Genomic DNA, 18,399 nt, shown 5'->3' with positions numbered 1-18,399 from the left:
GAAATATTTTAACCATTGATCTTTTGCTTTGAAAATGGACGGTCACCGTAACCTTTGTGTAATCACAAGGTTGAAAGATTTAATTTAATAAAAATTTCGGCCATCTACCATCCAACTGGAGCCTCATCACGTAAACGGTTGAGATAGTCCGATGATTTGAAGCGTCCATACTCTTCCAAACTTTGATTTTTAGAATTTAATGCAAGCATTTGAATTTTCTTTTCATGGTTCTAAGTTCCATCTACAGATAGGGTGGGTCACAATCACCCTTCAGCGTACGTTTCTTATATTGTTCCGTTTAAAATAGGGACTATAGAACGGACGGTTCAGATCATCAAACACATCCGCATGCGGCCCCAGTGGAGGGCGACAGAGGCAAATACGGACCGTAATCGTCTACAACACCTGCTTCATGTTTTACGCAGCAGCGCGTAAAACACTCAAGCTCTTTGGACCAATCATTTGTCGTATATATAATCCTCTATTTCCATAAGGTGGAGAAGCATTATTTAATAGATACAAAAGATCAGTCGGATAAAAACTCAGGTGGGCCACATCAACGTAATAAATGTAAAATTGCTCCTAAAAAAATTAAATTCAGTGTGGCCCACTTGAGTTTAGGATCTGTTGTGAAATATGTTGGAAAACCGAAAAATAAAAAATTATTATTTTTAAGACTTCTGTCTAGATCATCCGTTTTGTATCCATAGCCCTATGAAATATAGGCTTATCTCTCACCCCTGGCGATGATGGTTCATGCCTATACTTGTGATCTGAGCATCTTAACCTCCAAATGTACAAGTAAGAATATTATACACATCTACATACAGCTGATTAACGGGTTTGATGAAAGATAACACGCAATGGTGGCCCAACACAAAGACTTATTGCTGGAATCCCATCACCATTGTTCCCAGTTTTGTGGCCCACCAAAGCTGTCGATCTGGTTGATTTTTGGTCACAGGGCCTAGTATTGGGGGTACCATAAGATGGACGGAGTTGATTTTACACAGAGCATGATGGCCCCACAGAGTTGGGTGTTTTAGGCGCCAATCCTCCAAAGCTACCGGTAAAAAAGGTGAGTGGACAACTGCGTTTCTCCAAAGGCCGAAAAGTCCGGGAAAAGATCCTAACCGTTTACTCTTTTCGTCATATATCCCTGTTTCCGGGTGCAATTGGAGCCTCAGAACAGATATATGTTAAGAACGGTATCTATTCCAAGTGGAAGAATTATGTAACAATTAGGTCTAATGTGGGACCTATCATATACAACCTCTTTCTCAAAAATAACGTAACGTCCAGATCGTATTCCTCACGATTTCTTCATTATCCTTTTATTTTAAAAATTTCTGCCGTCCCTTTGGAGGACACTGATCAGATGGATAGGATCATCACATCAAAATTCATTTTGAATGGTTTACCATCCACAAGAGGATAAACCAGATGGACTGTCCAATAAATCGGGTTTGGCATCACATCGCCTCTAATGCTGACGTGGGGAAATGGCTCATGAGCATAAGATTCACATCACCCATTAAATCAGACCGATCAAAAACTCAAGTGCGATAAACCATAATAGTGTAAAACTATGCCTAAAGCCACCAGTTTTGAATGGTGTGGTCCACCTTAATTTCTGAATGGCTTGATTTTTGGAGTCCATCCTGAGAGGGAACAACAAATGAACGGATTGAATGGACTATAAACACCATGGTGGGCTCCCCACACAACTAATGGTAGGCGGGACCATCCCAACTGTTTATTCCTTGTGGTGTGGTAAACCCGAGTTTTCGATGAGCCTGATTCTTGGGCCCCTGGATTAATATGAGGTGGCCAACCTGATGGACGGTTTGGATCTAATTCACGTTTCCCCACTCCACATGGCTACGCATTAAAGTAATCCTTATCAAAATAGCTGGATTCTCAGTTTTTCATGGAATCGAGCTGTACGAATAACGTGGGCAATTAACACTAGCACGAATGGGCATGGAATCTATTTTGTATTTACCTTATAAGCATAGCATGTTACCACCTGATGTATGTATTGTATATCCACGCTGTCTATCCGTTTTGCCGTTTCATCTTAGGACGTGCCCAAAAATAAAGTAGATCCAAATCTCAGGTGCGAAACTAACACAGGACTCTGCTTCTGGTTCTTGGCAATCCTTTGGGCCATAGCGCATCCACTACTATGTGGGGGTAAGGATCTTGCCAATCTAATGGATGCTTAAAATGATTTTAGTCAATGGTCTGAATCAAGCAATCTGATCTTTGGGGTAAGGGATTTTCCAGTCAATGTGATTTTATGGTCATGGCCCATCTACGGTGAGGCCCACAATTTTGACGGATAATGGAAGGTCTCCTGGACTACACTCGGAATCTGTTCTATCCAATCTCTTAGATGTCTATGTTGGTTGGATGGAACTGATTATCCAACTAGTTGTAATAGTGCACATGCCATATTGCAAATGTTGGAGTGGGATGATGCTGAGAATCGGACATTTTAGGATCATCTCATCACTGTGGGCATCTAATGTGGGTTGCGTCAAACAGACGGTCTGGATCATTGGACTTTTGAGTGTAGGAGGCAATGCATTTGCTCTCTGTTAAAAACAATCCAACTTCAGTGCACATGGAACACAGACACACCTTTCTTGATTGATCCGATTTTGTAACGCAAGCTGGGATTCCAAATGAATAGAGAGAGAGAGAGAGAGAGCTCCATGGATTCATATACCCGCGAGCAGACGAGAGCTGTATCTCATTTGAAGAACATCAACTTCAAATGCACTTTCTTAATCCTTTCAGATCTTTTGAAGTACCGAACATAATCCTATAAACCATACAACAAGAGGCAAATGAGAAACTTACAAATGCGATTTGGGGTTTCAGATGCTAGCAAGTGAACTAATCACTTGATGTACTGGCTTCGTCTATTGCAAACTCAGAATTCTCTAATCGACAGTGTCTGAATTTCACGACCCTACCAACCAAACACTATTAGAATAAGGTTACTGTACTGTAGAAGCTACGCAATAGATGATTGTAGGGAGCAAAAGAGCAGCAGCACAAGTGGCACCTAGTCTGTTTGTTTTGTCCAATACAGTGAATTCGATCTTGTGCCTGCTGCTCCAAAGCTGGATACTGGCAAGGTTCTATCAAGAAAAGTGAAGTTCGGCCCCACATAGCATAACCAATCAATTAGAAACAAATGCGAGGGGAAAAAAAGGGACAAAAATAGAGTGACCACTTAATGTGAATGATTTTTCCGTTGTTTCCGTCTTTTTAAAAGATTTGTAGCACTGATTTTCAAACTTCGATGGAACCAAGAAGTTTGTGCAGCACACATGCGTGCGGAAGCCTGCCAATTTGCGCGCAAGCATGTAAGCCAATATGGCACAAATGTGGAAGATACAAGCTTTCAGTTGGGCGACATTGCTTAGCTCTTCTGGCCTAAAAATCAGGACATTTCACTCGTCAGGTGGGCCACAATGTACAAAAAGATGGTCATAAAAGATTGTTTTGCCATCTGTTTGACTTGAACAGTGGACCAAGGAGCAAAACAGCATGATCTCTATGCATGGGAATAAAAAATAGCATATCCCACCTGACAGGAAGCTTGGATCTTGCACACGCGTGCCATGCAGGCATCTGCGTTTGGGCATGCATGGACAACACTCCACACACGTGGCTTAGCAAACCTTGACAAATAATAAAGTTAAATTGGTTGCTCAGATGGGATGCCATCATGAGATTGTGGATCAAACCTCCAAAGCCCTGAGGGTTGCAAGGAGAATCTTGCAGTCCGGATCATTGGCAAAATATCTCTCAGCATGATTTATAGCAGTCATACTTCCAACCAACTGCACACTCTTTATGTCAGACAGGAAAAGGTTCAAACACATAAAACTTCAGCAACCTTGTCATTGTAATCTACTATGAGCAAAAATCCAATATTTTATATTACCATTTGGAGGGAGCGCTTGATCAAATCCAAGGATGTTGCTGTAGGTTATGGAAAAGGTTGTGAACATTATATAAACGATTCTTCTGTGAGGTCAAGGGGCTAAATGGTTTTGTATGAAATTTAAACTGGTCAAGGAAATGACCCAGGTGGACTTTTCTTGATCATTTTCCCATCTAGAATTATTTAAAAAATAATAATTTCCCTTGTACTTAATGTCTTTTTTATTATCTTTTCACAAAAACTTCATGGCCCAACCCTGTATGGCAGACACCTAAAGATGTGTTAATCTCATTTTAGTTAACAGTAACAATGTGAACTTGATCTCTCTGATATGTAATCATTGTTAACATGAACTCATTATGTATTAGAGAGATCAATATCTCTAATACATTATTATTGTTAACTAAAATGAGATCAATTCGTTTTTAGGTGTCTACCAAACAGGTTCTGAGTCTTTTCAGAAAAAGATAAATGTTTGAAATTGTTGCGGTTTTGAAAGTATTCATGATAAATTGTTCAATCTCTTAGAAATATACTCTGAGCTCATGTTAAGAGTAACTATGTATTAGAAGATCTCTAATACATAACTACTATTAACTAAAATGAGATGAACTTAGTTTTAGGTGTCTACCAAACAGGGCCTTAATATTTCGCAAAAATCATGCCAAAATCCATTAATTGTGTTGTGAGCATTGGTGCTCCACGTGAAACCAATAGAAAGAGAAATAAAGACCAGAGCTTGAGCAGCTAGAATGAGAAGAAAAAGGAAAAGATTTGGATTATGCATACCAAAGCATTCATTTTTGTGCTTGCCGGAAAGTTGTCAACATTGATTCGTTCTAGATCACGTGAATGCTAAGAACCCTTGGTAGTGTGGTAAAGAATCCGTTGAACTAGACAATCTGGACAAAAAGGATCTTTAGGCTGTAAGCAATCCTCGCAGAATGCGTGCCCATAAGAGCAAACCTGAAGAATCAAGGGAAGGATGAAACAAAGGAATCAAGGGTTTGCACTGTGCCATATTAGATCATATGATTAAAAAGGAAACTCTAGGATAATTGGTAAAGAATCACAAGGTCAGCTTAAATCCGGGTCAACAACGGTATCTCACTGCCTTTGCTGGACTATCACATCTCTGACATTTCGCAGTAGAAGCAGATTTATGTAGATTAGGTCGTGGTGCGGTTCTACAGTAGTCCACAAGTGATGGATGATAAATTGCCTGAAGTTTGATGAATTAATCAAATGAAGTGGTGGCCAATAAGATAGCTATAAAACAACTGAAAATTGCAACAAGGTTTCCCCTCAGATCTGCATGGAAGAAATGCAAAAAACTGAGGCGAGACTAAATAAAAAAAAAGTATGGTGATTTTGGTCATTTCCCTTTAAAAGGACACTTAATTGGCTGAGAAGTGTCATTTTGTAGGATCTTGAGGTTAGTTTAGAAAGCTTCTTCTAAAAATAGAAGCTAGATTATTCTCAGATTTAATTTTGAAACTTCCTTTTAGAGAATAGAGTGGGGTTTTCACCTCAGTGAGTCAAAATTCTCACTGTTTGATGGTTTTACGTGATTAGATTATCTTCCACTCATTTGATGTTCTTAGACAGTATTGTTCATTTCTGCATCTATCAGTATCTGTGGATTGTTACTCGTGGATTTGGGGGATGAATCCAGATTCCTATAATCTTATCCATATCCCCACCAAGCTATTGCTCAACTGGTACTCATTATGTTTGTTAACTTCCATCTTTTATATATTTGAACCTCTGAGTTTTGCCATGCATGCTAATGGGAACCATTGATGAGAGGTAAATGCACAGGTACAAACATCAAATCCAGCGCTAGCAACGTGAAGACGAGACTGTGAAGGAAAATGCAGGAGATCAGTTTTGGTGATCCTACATTGGAGGATGCTGATTTCCAAGGTTGCTCTTCATCCTATCCTCTGGATCCAAAGCCAGGTTCTAAAATTTCTGCTGATCGTTTGAAATCAACATCTATTTCCCTTAATCAATCTGTCCATATTCCGGTAAGGCCAGTGGTATGGAAGGATAATGTGCTGAGAACTTCCTCAGAAGAGGAAGTGTCGCAATCATCAAAATCTTGGAGATTGGCAATCGTCAGCTGGTCCTTGGTTGATTGTCCACCACTTGAGTAGACTAGGGTTGCGGTGAGAATGGCTTGTGGTGTTAAGGGAGACAAACATCAGTCAGCTGGGTTTTGGGTCAAGATGCTTTGTTGCTAGGTTTTCTCATGAAAAAGATTTCATTAATGTTCTTTCCGAGATCTTCAGACATTAATGGGATTTCCTAATCAGGTTTTTTGATGGAGCACTTGGCTCATACAAGGACAAGATTCTTCATATGCCTCGCTGTGGATTGGTTTCCTGAGTTTGCCATTGAATCTGTACAATGAAGGCTGGTTGAGATCAATTGCGGGGGCAATTAGTAACATTGTGAAGATTGATACTCCATCCTTGAATGCTTCTAGAGTTAAATCTAAAAAGATGACTGCCTAAGGGTGTCTTGACAATGATGGGGTCAAAATCCAGATGGATTGGGATTGTGTATGAACGGGTTCCATCTTTCTGCAGAACTTGTACGGTTAGAGGTCACGACACAGCCAGGTGCTGATTCAACTCAGAATTGAATAACAATATGAACAAATATCATTATATGATGTCCAAAAACAACAAAGCAATTGGTAAGTAAAAATCTTTTTATTGAGGTGATAAATCTAAATCTGATTATGAGGATGCAAGGTACAAGCAGTCTCAGCATGCAGATGAGAATCATGTTCATGACAGCCATGAGAATGCGGTTGTTAAAGATCAAAATCACAATTAGCAAGGTGAAAATAATCTTTCCGTAAGAGATGTGAAACTGCTGGAAACTCATCTTAATTCCGATGGGGATAATGCATTATTGGAGAGATCTCTGGATCCAATTGTGCAGATGAATGAAGGTTCAGATCATGTTTTCACTGAAATGGGTAAGAGGTATGTTTAACTAAGAATGCCACATATTTCGGAACTTCATGCTCATGATCCTGATGAAACGACTGCTCTGCCAAGTCGGGATGATACCAGGGAGGACTTCAATGTTGAAAATCGTATCCTAGAAGAACATACAAATGGTTCAAATAAACAGGTTCAGTTGACTTAGTAATGTTTCAATTTTGATGGATGATGGGGATGATAGATACATATCAAATGCTAATGTTAAGGTGAATACAGGAAATTCTTTGCAAAGATTCTCATTGGTGGGTAACTTAAGTATTCTTGCAGATCTCAAGAAGTTCCCTTTACAGAGTTGGATCATCAGAAGATTAAGGCTGCAAGAAGAAGGTTCCCCCAGGTGGAACTTTGAGGAAATATCTTTGGAGGGTGCTCTGTCTGATTGAAGAGGTTTAGACTTTAGATCCATCATTTAGTAGCAGTGAAAATCTTAAAATATACATTCAACGAAAATCTAAATCTGCTATGAAGAACAGGAAAATGATGAATGTGCCAGGAGTATTACAAGATTGCAAAAGGCTGGTTGGTAATTGTTTCTGGCATTTTTTTGGAACATAAGGGACATTGGAACTCCCTTTCTGTTCATCAGTTAAAGTCTTTGATTCATCAATTTGGATTGAAGTCTGTAGTTATTCTCGAACCAATGGTTGGAAAATTAATATGATTGGCTTCATGGTCCAACAATTATTTAATTCTAAAATTTGGTTGTTTTGGAATTCTGATCTATCGGTTTCTTGGTTTCTTGGGTAGGCAGATAATCAGTTTGTAACTGTTGCTGTAGAGATGATAGGTTGGGTTTTGTGTCAATTGTGCATGCTGCCTCTAATTACATGGACAGAGGGGAATTATGAAATGAGTTTATACCCTTTTCTGGCAGTTGTCATGGTTCATGACTGGTAGGGTGGTGGAGTTAAATACAGTTGCTTCCAAAAATGAGAAAATTGGGAGGCAAGTCAGTGAACTGGATAGAAATGCAGGAAATTTGTGATGTCATCAGTGATTGTGGCTTCATTGATGTAATAATCAAAGCAGAGGTGGGTGTATTAGATCCAGGTTGGACAGTATGGTTTATAATGGTAGCTGGCTTCATCAGTTCAATGAAAAATCAGCAACTCATGCGGAATGAATATGATTGGATGTACATGTCGGGTGAGTTGGATGCATAAACAAACCACATGGGCCCTACCATGGAGTTGATTCTACTGCACCTACGGAGTCATAGTTCAATTGGGATTGCTTGGGTGATCGATTGATCCAAAGCATCCATTAGCTACAACATATACTTCACAGGCTACAATGAAATAATCACACCGACTGGGTGCTCAAACCCATCCAGATGGCCTTTTTTCTTATAGCCATTTGTTTACCATGCCATGGATGGGATGGTTAGGTTGACCTCTGAAAGTGATGTTTTATAACCAAAAGCAATCCATGATGGGCCCAATAAATAAACCTATCAAATTGTTTGTTGAATCCATTTAATTATACAGATGGTTAGAATGGTCTGATTGGTGTGTTTTTTTTTTTTTTTTTTTCATGGTACATTTAAATGTATGTTTCATGTAATGGCCAGTCTAGATTGACTGATGCGTGGTCCATGCTACATTAGTTTGCAGGGGACATGGGGGCCCCAGTTGGTCTAATAGTCCAAGCATGTGGTACCATGTGGCCACAAACAAACTCATTCCCTTAATGGCCTATCAGACACATTCTTTGGACCCTTAGGTCCATATACTGGGTCGTCCAATTTTCAATAAAGTGCTATGTGGAACCCAACTTGGCCCTGTGATTTTGGAAATAGCACAGGCATCAGAAACATTGCCTCTTAGTTGTCAACAACAAGAGTGATTAGGTGACTCCTGGACTGGAAAGGCCAATAGGATATAGGGCTGCTATTAATGATCACTTCACAATAACCTTAGAGGCAAGAGCTCAGAAAATATAAAAATAAATCATGAAAATCAAATTGAAGGAACAAACAACTAAGGCATTTGAATACAATAAACATTCAGACTCAATTTATAATGGGGCACCTGAAGCAGTAAAATCACCAAAGACTACCAAAATAAAGAAAGAAAAAGCCACCATCCTGTCTTCTATGTGAGAGAACACATTGAAGAACTTGTGCCTATTCATAAACTAATCTTATTAAAGGAGAAGAGGTATACAACAACCATTAAGGAAAGCAAGCTTGCCTCTCAGATGATATGCAATCACAATCCTTACAGAAGGTCCGTGAGAAAGGAAATATTCGCAGGAACTCAATCTGGTATTAAAAAATAAATAAAAAATTATATATCGGACTTGAAACCAAATATTAGTTTCCAATGGAATGAAAGCTAGAAGTATACTAACCAGTGACTCGAACTCTTTTAAACAATTCTGAACGAGCATGGCAGTTAATGCCCATCTATATGAAGAGTTCAAAGCAAAAACAGCCTCTGAAATCTTACCACTACTACATGCACCTTTTATACAATGAGCCTACATCAACAACAGGTCACTGTTAGTTGTTTGAAAGGATAATGAGTAACATGAATTGGGTAAGTTGAAAAATCTTAGAGAAACAAGTACATGTACTCAATAACTTGATGGACACATTCTCGAAACCTAACTTTCAGAACTATTATCTCAATATATCTGAAAAATATCCTACATAGTCGCAAATTTTCTAGAAACAGAGCTAGAAGGAATTCCTTAAGTCACAAACACAACCAAGTTCATATATTACAATATGTGGAAGTTCAAATCGAAGTTGCTGGATAAGAGTTGTCCCCATTGCCACTGGCTATAAATATAAAAGTAGACAAACCAAAAAGAACATTAGGGGTTGATGGCAAATGCCTTTAAGTGCATTAATAACACTGCAGAAAGAATAATACATAAAACAGGGAAATAGACAACAACAAAGCTGTAGAATTAATTAACACTCCCTCAGAGCTGAATAGGGATAACAACCAATCATGGTTGGTCAAACATAAGCCGAGAATGACCTCTACCAAAGGACTTGGTAAGAATTTCAGCAAATTGATCCTTGCTTTGAATATGGTGTCTCCATAAGTCTTTCAGATACATTTCCCTAAGAACTAACACTATGAATGCACAGGTTTATTTTTTCATGAAACATTTTAATCAGATTCCTCGCCAACAGCCCCAGTGAGGATTAATTCCATGAGCACAGCGCAGTCATTTTCATGCAACATTGCCAAGTTGGGGCCGATACTGTCATATCATAATTGAATCGACTAATCAAGTCAGATACAACTTGTCCTAGTTTAGTTAGGTCATTTTTGAGGAAATGCTAAAAGAAATCTAGAGAGGAAAAAACAAAAACAAAAAACAAAAATGTATAGAAAGAAAAAGAGAGCTATCTACTCTTACTATATTAGTTTCTCAGATGCTTCAATAAATTTACCTCATACATTGTCGAATTGTTAATATATTGAATAGATATGGGGAGAGAGAAATATAATAGAAGTGCAGCTAAAGTTTCCTGTGATAAGATCATCACAACTCCACAAAATAATCTCCTCGGACTCCATAATGTCTCTTTTAACAAGTGAAGCATATTCCAAAAAGCAATTGTAAAATTGGCCCAACATTCAGCCATGAGACCCATATTGAAACAAACAGAATCATGTGCATAGTTAGTTACAATGAGATGCAGGACGTAAAAGTGGCAGAATACTCACGTCAGACATTTTTCAAATCAACTTAAGATATTACAATTGGCAAGTGGCAAAGGCATGCAGATTTACCTTGTCTAAAATAATAGGTGCCACTTCACATAGTACAAAACTGATTTCATTGGTGATGAACCTTGGTCGGCAGCCATCGAACTGCCATTGGAAGAAGTAGCACCCTTATCTGTTTGTTCTTTTTCCTGCTCTTTAGTCTCACTAGCTCCTTTCCTACATATGAATCCTTTGGTGAGTGATTTTTGTAATCCGCTGCAACAGTATCATAAGTTGTCAATACTATATTGCATTCAGAGAGCTGCTCAAGACGCAAGTTTCTTGTGGGCCCATGATAAACCAGAAATTTAGTGCTCTTTTCGTTAGTCGACAAAGCAATCTCATCCTTCCACTGATCCAAGCCAACCACAGGGCAAACTACGAGTGTGCATTCAACAGACCATGGAGAGGGTGTAGATGTACTGCAACTGCAGCCCATTGGATAAATAATACGAGCAGCGAGAATGAGCGAAATCGCTTCAATTGTCTTTCCCATTCTCATCTCATCAGCAAGGATACCGCCAGCAATCTTTAATGCCTCCTGCTTTAAGGCCCAAGCCAGCCATTCCATTTGATGCCTGGATAGAGAGACACGGCCAAGCCCTGGGGATCCTCCGCCACTTCTGCCAAGTTTTCATTGAACACATTCAAACCAACACCATCTGTTTTATAGCCATCGACCCAGTACTGTACCGCTGTCTCACATACTATCCACCATAAATGGGATTTATCCTCCTTCTGTCGACCTTTTCTCCTCGCTGTACCTTGCCAGTTGTCAGTACATGTGTCTTTCATTTCTTTAGGGCTTCGGTAGGGATGAAGAGAAGGTCCATTTTCAATCATCTCGTCCAAGCTGATATCTCGACCCACCCTGCTTTCTTCAATCACAGCCATTCCCTCCTTCTCATAACCACCTTCTTCAATCGTTCCATCGCCTTCCACAACCAGAGTCTTTCCTTTACCTTCTGCATTCTGACATATTATCTGGTCCGTCCGTTTTTATTTTATTTTTGTTTCATCCACAGTGGATGGAGCAAACTCTAGAATCGTACTGTTAAAAATCAATCCTTACCATCCAATTAATGGCTACAAATGGATGGTTAAAAGCAATATTTTGATTGGTCAATTTTGAAAGGGAAATCAGATTATACATATTATCTGGTCCGTCCATTTTTATTTTATTTTTGTTTCATCCACAGTGATTTGCGCGGTCTGTTGTGTACGTTTGAACGATCACCATTCACCACCAATGGTGCAGCACAACATTACCACATGAATCCAGTCCTTTTGCCAGGGGAACTGCATGACGATTCGTGCAAGGGGTGCAGGGAAGCGGACTGCGTAATTAGTAAGACGGGCGCGCGGTTTCGGTGGACCCCCGGATCCACCGAGGTCGGTGGATTCCTGACTATGGGGCCTACTGTGACGTATGTGCTTTATATCCACACCGTCCATCCATTTTGAAAATTCATTTCAGTGCACGATCCAAAAAAAGAAGCAGATCCAAACCGTAGGTAGACCATACCACATGAACCAGTAGTGATTGAAACCCACCATTGAAAACTTCCAAGGGCTACTGGAATGTTTACTTCCCATCCAAAATGTTGATGAGGTCGCAAAGACATGACGGCAAGGCCATAGAAATATCAGCCAACTGTTGAGTGTGCACGGTATTAGGCGGCTGATGGAAGTTGAATTTCTTCCGCATTTGAGTTTTTTTTTTTTTTAAAAAAAAAAATCTTGAAAATCAAATATAACATGAGGCCCAATAATTATACGTTAAATAGAATAGATAGAAAAAGGAGCAATGACCCCGTGAGCAAGATGAAAGCAATACTAAAAATTATAACTGTAATCGGAAGTATGAGCCAGCTTTTGAAGGAATTTACTCGGCTCGGCTGACTAAGTGAACTTGCCATAGAAAGCCGAACGATCAAGTCTGACGAGCTGAACCTTAGCTCGGCAGCGACGGCTAGTCTAACCCAGTCCGGTAGCAACCAAGGTTCTGCTTCCAAGTTCTTTTGTAGAGCTGAACCTTAGCTTGGCAACGATGGCTAGTCTAACCCAGTCTGGTAATAACCAAGGTTCAGCTTCCAAGTTCTTTTGTAGAGCTTTCATATTAGTCTGGAATCCGAAAGAAGCCATTACACACTTCCACTATTAGCTCCGACCCAATCCTTGTCGACAAGAGGCTAAGCTCGGCTTGTGTATGGATTTAGACTGTAGGGTCGGCTTGGACGGAGATGAAGCCTACGATTACACTCAAGGATCGACTCTAGTAACGCACGTATGGAGTAAAATCCGGCGCGCGATCTGAGGATAACCGCCCACACCTTCAAACGCTTAGCTTCCGCGTAGTGGCAAAGATCATGCGAGAATGAAGGGCACGTTAACTCAAATCAAACGGTATAAATAGGGAACTCATGTGTAGATACAGGTACGCAAAATCTCTCACCCGAAACTTACCCACACTACTTAGACTCAGATTCCTAGCTTGACTTTGGCATCGGAGGGTCCCTTGCTCTAGCTAAGGTCTCCTTTGTCCTTCCCCTGTGCAGGCTTATAGGGCTTGGCGCGAGTGTCAGAGCTCAGCGAGGGTGAACCAAATTTTTGCATCAATATTTTGGCACCATCTGTGAGAAGTTGAACGAAAGGTTTTTAGTAACTTTACCGAAAATGGTTAGAGGAAAGAAGAAGGCACTTCTAATAGCAGCCGCGGAACCTGAGCCTATTGGACAACGACGTTCATCTTCAATACTTCATGCTGAATCAGCTCCAACAGGACCGTCTTAACGGACTTGAAGTCGATGAGGAAAGTATCGGGCGTTGCAAAATCAGGTGCAAGCATTGGTTAATGAGATTAACCAGATGAAACAGTAGCAAGCGGCAAAACAACATCCACCCCCCGATCAAGGGGATGTCGCTCTAATGGAAGCAAAGCGACCCATTCTCGTAAGCTCACGAGCTGAGGCATCTCGAAGCATGTCAACTCGGGCACTAAATCATGTTCGAAATGCAGCAACTTGGGTTCCGACTTACATGTCTGAGACCTTGGCGTTAGCCCCAACTGACATTCAACACGAGTTAGAGAAGAGAAGAAGGGGTAAAACACCCGAGGTTGAGGTTTCTCGTGAAACAGTCGCTGAAAACAGAGACCCTTGGGAGGCCCAGCTTGATGAACTTTGAAACCAAATTAAGAGTCTACAACAAGGCCACCAGGTATCGACTCCGATTGCAGTAGAAGCAATGATGGAGGGGACCGAACTCCCGTTTACCAGTGACATCATGGGCGTAGTGATGGCTCCAAGGTTTAGGATGCCCCCCATTATTCAATACTCGGGGTTTGGAGACCCGACCAAACAGATGGAATCCTATCGCTCTTGGATGCAAATCCGGTCGGCCTCAAAGGCGATGATGTGTAGAGCATTCTCCATAACTCTTACAGGGGCTGTGAGGAGTTCGCACCGATAACTTAAGCCAAGGTCAATTAGCACATTTGTCAAGCTTAGTATGGCGTTCCTGACGCAGTTCATCGTCGGCAAGAAGAGCCGTAAGCCGTTAACTCACTTACTCCCCCCTTAGCAAAAGAGGGGAGAGTCACTGAAAGATTACATCTCTCGTTTCAACGAGGAGGCTCCGCAGGTCGACGACTACTCCGATAAAATGTCTCTGACCGTGATGATCAGCGGGCTTAAGGACGGGAGGTTCCTTTTCTCAATAGGGAAGAACCCGTCGACTACCCTTGGAGAGCTCATAAGTTAAGCGCAGAACTACACGAACGTCGAAGAGTTCTTTAACTCGTGGAAGAATAACCAAAGCTCGGAACATTCATCCAAAGAAAAGAGGCGGAAGGATGAGACACCACCACAAGCAAACAAAAGGAGGTTGGATGAGAGTACTTCCCGTGATCGGAGGCCGAGCAGAAGACCTGAAAGTAAGTTCAACTCGTATACTCCCCTCAACGCATCACTAGAGAAAATCTTGCTAGATATCAGGGATAAAAGGCTACTGCATTGGCTGAGCTGTATGAAGACAGAAGCAGGTCAGTGGGACAAGCGCAAGTATTGCCACTTTCATCACGACCATGGACACAACACCAACGATTGTGTCGACTTGAAAGAAGAAATTGAGACTCTCATTTGCAAAGGGCAGTCTGCAACAATATGTAAAGGAAGAGAAATAACCTTGGAAGGACGAATCGTCGAGCCAAGTAGCGGACGATACTGTCGAGATCTGAACGATATATGGGGGACCATCAGGAGGTGGGGATTCGAATTAAGCTCGGAAAGCCTATGCTCGTAGCACCGACCCCAAGCATTATATTTATCTTACCGACAGTCCAAGTAAGGAGCCTCGGATGAGCTTATGCAGTCTGACATCCACGGAATACAACGTGTGAGGAATTCAGCATCCTCATGACGATGTGCTTGTGGTCGCAATGACCATAGCCAATCATAAAGTATATTGAATCTTAATCGACATCGGAGGCTCAGCCGACATTTTGTATTCAGAAGCATTCGACAAGATGGGGATTGATAGATCATGCCTCCGACCCATCCGGACTCCATTGCATACTTTGCTGGTGATAAAGTGATTTCAGAGGGAGCGATCTCCCTCCCAGTCACGGCAGGCGAAGGTCGGAATCAGGTCACCTTACTGGTCGACTTCCTGATAGTAAACATGCCCTCGGCATATAATGTCATCCTCGGACGATCTTCCCTCAACTCCATGAGGACGGTAGTATCTACGTATCATTTAATGATGAAATTTCCTGCGTTGGGGGGGAATTGGGTATCTCAGAGGAGATTAACGAGAGGCATGACGATGCTATTCTGTGGCAGTCAGGAAGGGCACGACAAAACAGGCCCTTACAGTCAACACGCTTGACCCTAGAGAAGTAGCCTTAGAGAGATCTTCCATGGAAGACCTTGTGGTCCTCCCTCTTGATGACAGGGATCCGACTAAAACAGTTCAGCTCGGATTGTCACTGTCCAACACTAACACTCAACTTCCTAAGGCAGCACAGAGATGTCTTCGCCTGGTCTTATTATGATATGCTAAGCATTGCCCTCGAGGTGATGGTTCACAAGCTGGACGTAGACCCGAAGCACAAGTCAGTCAAGTAGAAAAGAAGGGCCTTCAAGCTCGAGAGATATGTTGCAATTGCTGATGAGCTCACTAAACTCCTCGGTGCTAGTTTCATCAAAGAAGTTCACTACCCAGAGTGAATCACCAACGTGGTACTCTGTGAAAAAGGCTAATGGAAAATGACAAGTTTGCGTAGACTACTCAGACCTGAACAAAGCTTGTCCCAAGGACAGTTTTTCTCTTTACAGGATCGACTAATTGGTCGATAGTACAGTTGGGCATGAGCTTCTCAGCTTCATGGACACATACTCCGGCTACAATCAAATAGCGATGCACCCTCCCGACAGACAGAAGACAACCTTCGTTACTGACAAAGGGCTATACTGTTACTGGGTCATGCCCTTCGGCCTCAAAAATACTGGCGCAACATATCAGAGGTTACTCAACCAAATGTTTGCTTGGCAGATCAGGCAAACTATGAAAGTTTATGTCGATGATATGCTCGTGAAGAGCATTAGAGCATCCGATCACGTATCAGACCTTGGCGAGACCTTCTCAATCCTACGGAGGTATCGTATGAAGTTAAATCTGGTCAAATGTGTTTTTGGCGTAGGGTTGGGGTTCCTCGATTTCCAAGTCAGTCAGAGAGGAATCGAAGCAAACCCCGATAAGATCAAGGCTCTCCTCGACATGAGCTCGCCTCGAACAGTGAAGGAGATCTAATGTCTCACTAGAAGGGTCGCTGCACTCAGCCGCTTCATTTCCAGGGCCACTGATAAGTGCATCCCCTTCTTTCGACAATTGAAGGGTCACAAGAGAGCAGAGTGGACCCCCGATTGCGAGCAAGCCTTCCATTAGCTGAAACGATATTTAGGGTCACCATCATTGCTGTCCAAACCTGAAGAAGGAGAGCCCTTGCTCCTTTACCTAACAGTTTTTGCGTCAGCCGTCAGCTTAACTCTTATCAGAGTTGAGGGCAAACAACATCCTGTTTATTATACTAGTAAGGCGTTGGTTCCAGTGGAGACTTGGTACCCGAGTATGGAGAAGCTTGCCTTGAGTTTGGTCATCTTCGCATGACGGTTACGCCCATACTTTCAAGCACATTCCATCATCGTTGTCACAGATTCGCCGCTCCGACAAGTACTTCAGAAGCCTGAAATATCTGGACATCTGACCAAGTGGGCTATTAAGCTTAGGGAGTTCGACATACAGTATCAACCAAGGACTGTAATCAAGGGCCAAATAGTAGCCGATTTTATAGTGGAATTCACGACTTCGAACTACGAACTTGGAGGAAATAGCTCAGAGGTTTTGACAAACCCAACAACGAGCTTTGTCACTCCCCCAGTTCCTTCACCCCCCAAGGACCCTAGAGTTGAGATAAAGTCTGAAAGATGGACCCTGTTCGTGGACGGGTTGTCCAATTCAAAACGAGGAGCGAGGATCGTCCTGGTCGCACCCGATGTAGCCACTGTTTAGTATGCGATTAGGCTTAGGTTCAGGGCATCAAACAATGAGGCTGAGTATGAGGCACTGTTAACTGGGCTCAGATTGCCGTCAGCCTAAAAGTCCAGCTCATCGATGTCCGATGCGATTCTCAACTTATTGTGAACCAGGTGTCAACAAAGTACAATGCGAAGGAGGCGAGAATGATAGCCTACTTAGGCGAGACACAGAAAATAATGAAAAATTTTAAGGAATGCATTGTGAGTCAAATACCAAGAACCAAAAACTCCAGGGCTGATGCCCTTTGCGAAGCTGGCCTCGACGACTGAAGGAAACATCCCGAGAATTATCCCTATGGAGTTCCTAGATACGCTGAGCATCAATCGAACCGACCAGGAGATCATTGATTCGGTGCGAACAATTTCGAGCTAGATGGATCCTATAGTCAAATACCTCATGAGCGGCGAGGTCCCCTGAGATAGGTTGGAAGCTTGGCGTCTGAGAGTCAGGGCGGCTCGGTACACGATCATAGATGACACTTTGTATAAGAAAGGGTACTCACAACCATACCTCAGATGTCTCTGACCCGATAAAGTAGAATACACGATCCGAGAGATACATGAAGGAATTTGCGGAATCACTCTGGTGCCCGCGCCTTGGCACAGAAGATAATTTGTCAGGGGTACTTCTAGCCAACGATCCAAGAAGATTCCAGGGACTTCGTCCGAAGATGCGATAAGTGCCAGAGATTCGCTGTTGTCCCGAGGCAACCAATGAAAGCATTGACCCCCATGAGTGGACAATGGCTATTTGCTCAGTGGGGAATTGACATTATTGGGCCTTTGCCTCAAGGAAAGGGGCAGACCAAATATGTGATCGTAGCGGTTCATTATTTCACCAAATGGGTAGAGGCCAAGCCTGTGGCAAAGATTGCTAAATAGAAGATAACAGACTTTATTTAGAAGAACGTCATCTATCGGTTCGACATCTCGCGCACCATTGTGTTTGATAACAGAAAATAATTCAACAATAACAGGTTGAATTATCTCAAGACAAGTGGAAGCCGTGAATAAAGTCATCCATCATCATTTCAAGACAAAACTGGAAAAAGCTAAGGTCAATTAGGCCAATGAGCTTTTGTTTGTTC

At 41.8% G+C, this 18,399-nt stretch overlaps 1 long non-coding RNA gene across 3 annotated transcripts; it reads right to left on the bottom strand.

The window, feature by feature from the left end:
- Window positions 1–2,702: 2,702 nt before the first annotated feature.
- On the bottom strand, window positions 2,703–11,685 carry LOC131236631 (uncharacterized). Of its 3 annotated transcripts, none has more exons than XR_009166815.1 (6): window positions 10,740–11,685; window positions 9,337–9,465; window positions 9,156–9,247; window positions 4,754–4,930; window positions 3,077–3,152; window positions 2,703–2,980 (listed from the first exon to the last, which is right to left on the bottom strand). It is a non-coding gene; the product is annotated as an uncharacterized LOC131236631 (long non-coding RNA). The 3 variants fall into 3 exon arrangements; XR_009166816.1 differs by lacking the exon at window positions 9,156–9,247 and having other exon boundaries at window positions 2,703–2,830; window positions 2,922–2,980; XR_009166814.1 differs by lacking the exon at window positions 9,156–9,247.
- Between the last annotated feature and the right edge of the window lie 6,714 nt (window positions 11,686–18,399).

The sequence above is a fragment of the Magnolia sinica genome, chromosome 2, assembly GCF_029962835.1.
Source record: "Magnolia sinica isolate HGM2019 chromosome 2, MsV1, whole genome shotgun sequence".
Lineage (NCBI taxonomy): Eukaryota > Viridiplantae > Streptophyta > Magnoliopsida > Magnoliales > Magnoliaceae > Magnolia > Magnolia sinica.
Note: the sequence above shows the minus strand (reverse complement) of the source record. Positions and strands in the feature narration are given on the sequence as shown.